Source organism: Solanum pennellii, chromosome 9, assembly GCF_001406875.1.
Source record: "Solanum pennellii chromosome 9, SPENNV200".
Classification (NCBI taxonomy): Eukaryota; Viridiplantae; Streptophyta; class Magnoliopsida; order Solanales; family Solanaceae; genus Solanum; species Solanum pennellii.
The window spans coordinates 58542314-58548990 of record NC_028645.1 but is presented as its reverse complement, the minus strand read 5'-3'; the positions used below and the strand labels follow the sequence as shown (position 1 = coordinate 58548990).

The following is a 6677-nucleotide window of genomic DNA, read 5'->3' as shown; positions in this document are numbered from 1 at the left end:
TGCATATATTAAAGTAGTACATGTTTTGGGACAAAAAAAACCACCAATGATAAGATACAACCGAAAAAAATATAAATATTGACATGGTAATACAAGGGTTAATTAAAATTGATATTAGTAACAATTAGTAGGGCGTCAAGCCTCATGTTGTACATATACAGGACTTGAAAACATAATAAAGGAAAATCACAATGATATCAAATTACTTCTTGAATTTAAAAATTTGTAAGCAACTGGATTCTAATTTTTTTGTGTCTCTAGCATTGGAAGGATATACATAAGTTAAAATGTAGAAAAAGCTCATTTTCTTGGGCCATGGCTTTATTTTCCACTCAAGGAAATGAAGTGCTCTTCTTATCATCTTTAGCTGCTGCTGATGAACGGTCTTGTTATTTTTCTTTAGATACTAATGGTGAAAGTCTAAATGATCATCTTCGGAGTTTCTCGATCTTTTGCAGATTTCAATAAAGCTAACTTTTGAGCTGCACTAATCGAATACTGATTTTCCTGCCTTGGATCCATGAGCATACCTAATTTCTTGCCATCAGCAGGGTGACATTTAATCCAATCCAGAAGTTTATGTTCTGATTTTGGTCTATTCCTTTGTAGGGACCGTCGACTGGTTAGGATCTCATATAATACAACACCAAAACTCCACACATCACTCTTAGCTGTGAGATGTTCTGTTTATATGTAATCAGGTGATGCACACCCCCGTGTCCCCACAACCTGGTCACAAAAGCATGTCTTATTATCATTTGCCATAGAGATGTATTTCATCTTTTAACCAAAAAGTTTAAAAATAAAAAATAACTTGTGTTTTATTTTCTCATTAATGTAAAACATGTATTTGAGGTAACATACCGCTGTAGGAAACGTGTGTGTGCATTCCAGTTGGACCCTCTCTGGCAAGCCCAATGTGTGAAAGCTTTGGCTTGAAGTCATCATCCAATAACACATTTAATGACTTGAAATCACTATATATCACCTATATAATTGACAGAAGAAAGAACACTAACATACAGCAGATTAAGAATAGCAGTATTTTACCACTTCATTGGTGAATCGGTATATACAAGTTTTCTGCATGTTTGACAAAAGGTCAAAAGAACAAATATACAGTAAAGATGTCAATGCAGATGACGTTTTAATTTGAAATGGTCTTGAATAAACACATTGCTATAATTTATAGATAGAATTTAAAGATGAAAGAGAGACACTCCAATGTCAAAAAAATCAGGAAAATAAATGAAAACATATAGACAAACTCTGCTTTAACATTCTTAGGCCACAAAGGTGAAGCCATATCAATGATTATATACCTTCAGCATCAAGCAATACTCCACATTTGGGTTATACATTAAGAAAAGAGAAATCCAACTAAGAGTTCACACACTTGTAATTATATTAATGAAAACTTTGGACAAATACATCAGAAGAAAAAAATACTTGAACTTCCAATTCTTCATGCAAATAAGCCAATCCTTAAGCTACTCCAAGCGCCATTTGCAGTCTTATTTGCCAAGAAAGAACTGTAAAGGATATATTGAAAAGATGATCTTATAGACTTCTCTTTGACATGAATTCATACACAAGAAGCCTCTGAATACCTGTTTCCCCATCGAGACACAATACCCGATCAATTTGATAAGATTTTGGTGATCTACCACTCCCAGAAATTGCACTTCTGCTACCCATTGTTTATGACCTTACATAACAATTAGAGGATCAACACAATACTACAGTTTACAATTAGATAAACAACTTAAGTAATTTAGCTTCCAAAACAAAAGACTACAGTCTACAATTTAAGTTCGCAAAATCTAGAGAAGCGAGACACATCAACCATAACTTGTTGCCAAGTAATGCTGAAAACCACATCTTCCAACTAATGGAAGAAAGTACGAATATTGCCAATGTTTTCATGGGGCTCATTACACTTTATTGACATTTATTTTCTGTTTAACAAATTTTAACTTGAAAGGGGAGCTTCTCATACAATCAAATCAAGTTTCTACAAAGTGCTAGCCATATAGAAATAATCCACATTTGCGCGGCAATTAAATGATCAACCGGAACCTAACATAGCAAAAAGTGAGTTGGAAATATTATTTATAGCAAAGTGCAAGGAGCAAACATACATGTAAATGGAGCAAGGTTATCTATATTCCTCTCTTCCACAAGCAAGATACACACATATACCGCGTACATTCTCCTGAATAATCCTATGTGGATGTAGACACAAGTGAATTTCAAGGGCATCAATACATTGATCTTTTTACTAAAGATCAAAGATTAAATACACCTACCCCAAAAAAAAGCCAAAGTGTTGTAATGTAAGTATCATACTCCTTCACTAACATAGCAACAAAAAACAGAAAAAATAACAATGAATGATGATATGAGTAATGCTCCATTGCCAAACAAAGCTGCTATAAACAGTTCCGTAGATAACAACAGTGTAACAAATAAGACCACACTCAAATCACATGTGTGTGCATTCACATTTTAGTTACCAGTCAAACTAAACACACATTCCAAGATCAGTTACACAAAATGGAGCATACTCTAAAAAAAACTTACCTGATAACCATATCTATTGAGTTTTTTAATGGCAACAATAGTTGATTCACCTTTTCCATCAGCATGCTTAATATTATCTTAGTATACACATCCAAAACCTCCTTCACCAATTTTCAGTAACCTATTAAAATTATTAGTTGCTTGTTTAAGCTCAGGGAATGTGAAAACCCTCAAATTCTGACCTTTCCCTGCATACACATCAGAGAAGCTACGTGCAGAAGAAGTTGAACATGAAGACTTAGTTACCCTTTCTGCACCACCACCTGAAATATCTGATTTACTCTGATCTTGGAGTACCATTGGTGCTGATTTTCTTTCCCTATTTCTATTTCTATCCTTGAAGTAAAAAAAAACACTTCATTTTCCCTCTCTTCACAAATTTTCATAGAATTTATACAAGTTCAAACTGGCTTTTGATTTTCTTTTAAGTCAATAGAGTAGCAAATAATTCTATGTGTTTAGTTTAGTCTTAAAGGCAACTTATGGAAGACAATTATAAGAACTAAGTCGTGCATGAGTCAACAACCACTTGATACTATTCCTCAGAGGCAACTGGCAGAAGACAATTATAAGTAACTAAGTCATTTTGTTTGGAAGTTATCTTGTGAATGGGTGGAAACTATCATTTGACAGGTGTATAAAAATCCAAAGCATCTCCTCTTCAACAACAAAAATCCAAAAGTGAATGTGACATCAAATACCTCTATATGTTAAGTTTTAGATTAAAAGACAACTTATGGAAGCCAATTTTAAGAAACTAAGTCATACATGAGTAAATATTCACTTGAATTATATATTGTAATGTCTACCATGGATGCTTTTTGTGTTGGAATACATTTTTTGAGGAAGAAACACATAATCCACATTTGGGAAAGATGTAAGGGTGCCACAAAGGGAAGATCCATAAACATATACTATTTTGTTATAGCTCATTGAGTGTGATCAAAGCTGTAAATATTTTATGAAACAAAAGGTGTGTGTCAAAAATATTGAAATATAGCTTGAACCATGTTTTATTAGTCCAAAGCAATGCCTCCCCTGCAATTTTGTCACCCTTGTTAATTCGTACGCCGTCCAAATAAATGCAGCCACAGTCATTTAGATTAGCTCCAACATCATTTCCCTCTTTCCTTCTCACCAGATTCAAGAACTCTTATTTTAACAGCCCTATTTTATAATTACAAACGCTTTAAGACAACTACCAGCCGAAGCTTTTATATGAATACAAATCAAACACACAGACGCATCCAAAGCTTATACACACCTCAATGTCAAAGTATTCAGGATCAATTACACACCTTCTTATGTATATTAAGATCAATCATCATTTCAATACCGACAAAAAAACTATCGTACATCTTCAAAAAGTCATCCAACCATAACTAAACCTTACTTCAAAAACAAACAAAAGGAACAACTTAAAAATTATAACACTTTTATTTATTTAAATTCATCAACTACCGAAACTCGAGTTCAAAGTGACAGGAAAATGAATTGTAGGAAAAACCTCAACTCTGTATGTACGACTACATAGCAACAACCAAAGGAAAAATTTGAACAACGTGGGAACTAATATAGGGGAATATAAGAGAAGAAAAAGCACGAAATCCGCTCATGCATAGCCGCAAGAACTAACTGAACACGAAGGATGCAAAATTCTCTCACTATAGTGGCGATCACTATCACTATATACGAGCCAACATCCTTGTTATACAGTTAAAGAGGAAACTTTTCCCCAAGTTCATCCCATAAGGTAATTTTTGATGTAGTAGAACTATGCAGAGTAACTATAAATCAGAATGTAAAAGTGAAAAATTCATCTGATTTATCGAAATTTAGTAAAAAGAAGTGAAGTTATCATCTATTAATACGCATGTTCCTATAATGTAGATGCTTAAATATGTAAGCAAAATAATTCCAAATGAGTTCCCATTCAGTAGCATCTAGGATTAGCCATCAAAAAAGTATCTAACTATTATTTTGTAAGAAGATAACATAATCAAACTAATTAAAACGAGATGAGTGACTTACTAATTTGTAACAATGTAGATTTTCCTTTTTTTCCTGGTTCGCATCATCGCTTTCCATATCACCAATTCTGTATAAACAACCAATCACATCTACAGATGATGAAGACGTTCAATTAAAATAGACGTTCAATTAAAAATGACGCAGATATTTAAATATTTTAGTGAAACACACTATATATAAATATCGACTTGATAAAACACTGTTGTTGTTCACCCTTGAATCATATATAGTTTGATAAAGTGAATTCCATTTTTCGGAAATACGTAACAACATACCTTGCCTTTTCGTCAGCAAATATCATGTCAATACTGATCAACTCCCCATTTTGTTGGGAATAATAACATAACAGAGTCTACAAAGTACATACCTTGCCTTTTCGTCAACAAATAGCATGTCAATACTGACCAACTCTCCATTATGTTGGGAATAATGGCATAGCAGAGTGTACAAAGTCCAACCCGTATAAGGGAATCATGTCAACCACAAACCAACTTTGAAAGGAATGAATAATTCATTGTAACAATTGAATTTGGATACATAATAACATGCCTTATCTTTTCGTCTACAAATATCATTTCAATACTGATCAGCTCCCCATTTTTGTTGGGAATATGGCATACAAGATTCTACAAACTCGAACCCTTATCATAAAATCATGTCAACCAGAAACAAAATTTGAATCAGATTCCCATTTTTGTTGGGAAAAATGGCATAGCAGAGTCTACAAAGTCGAACCCTTATCATAAAATCGTGTCAACCAGAAACAAACTTTGAATCAGCTCCCCATTTTTGTTGGGAATAATGGCATAGCAGAGTCTACAAAGTCGAACCCTAATAATAAAATCATGTCAACGAGAAATGAACTTCTAAACGAATGAATAAGGCATTGTAACAACTCAATTTAGATTTTTACAAAGAATGCAAATGTGGATATTAAATAGGAATCGCTATCAATCAAACTATATATATGAGAAGAATTAGGGTATGAAAGGCCACAAAAATCAATTAAGATAAATAAAAATTAAAAACATGACAAATACAAATCATGAAGATCAAACAGAAACCTAAGATGAAAACACAATACATACCTTATGGAACTTATGAAGTTGGGAGATAGAAATCGGCTACTAACTTATGAAGTTGAGAGGGAGAAGATCGGCTACTGATGAAATAAATTGAGACAAAGATAAAGTATCAGAAGCCTAATAAATTAACATATTAAACTGGATAATTAAGGAGATGTTAGTGGGTTGGATTTGAACCGTTTCGGGTGGGCTGAATTTTAGTGATTGTGGGATGATTAATTAATTACTATTTTTTAGTGTGATCTTTTAAATAAGGGGTTATTTTGTTTTGGATAAAAACACATATTTTTTTAATTAAAAAGATAAAATAAGAAATTCTAAATGCTGGCCATTGGGGGCTGCCACATCAGTGATTTTGAATTCATATTGTTGTGCGGAATTCGAGATAATACGAGAAAATATAAACGCGAAAAATAAGACAACAGATTTACGTGGTTCACTAATAAATTGGCTACGTCCACGGGAAGAGAGGGAGCAGTTTTATTATGGAGAGGCAAGAACAGAATTACAGAATAGGGTTTGCCATAGCGTCTATATATAGTGCTAAGCTACGCCCTAACAGGCTTGGGCCCAACATACAGAATTGACAGATAATTAAGGGCCCAACAGACCCCCGTCCTTTCTGTTTGTAACGGGTCCGATTCAAGGCATTCAACAAATCTCCACCTTGACTTGAATTCTCCGAACAGATTCTTCAGACGCACTATGATAGTGCCAGGCCTCCCCCTCTTCCTCAGAGTTGCCCCGCAGGGCAATTAACAGCTTCTGATGTTGAGCAAGTCCAAACAGTGTTGAAACTTGCTCTGTGGAACCGGCTTTGTGAACATATCAGCAGGATTATCAGCAGTTCCTACTTTCTTCACCTTGATTCTCTTCTCACTTCTCAGAAAATGATACCTTACGTCAATATGCTTGGTTCTCTCATGATGGACTTGATCCTTGGCTAGACAAATTGCGCTCAAACTGTCACAATACACC

The 6677-nt window shown here is 34.1% G+C and overlaps 1 pseudogene; it reads right to left on the bottom strand.

Annotated features, from left to right (window-relative positions):
• Nucleotides 1-281: 281 nt before the first annotated feature.
• On the bottom strand, nucleotides 282-4915 carry LOC107030232 (annotated as a pseudogene).
• Between the last annotated feature and the right edge of the window lie 1762 nt (nucleotides 4916-6677).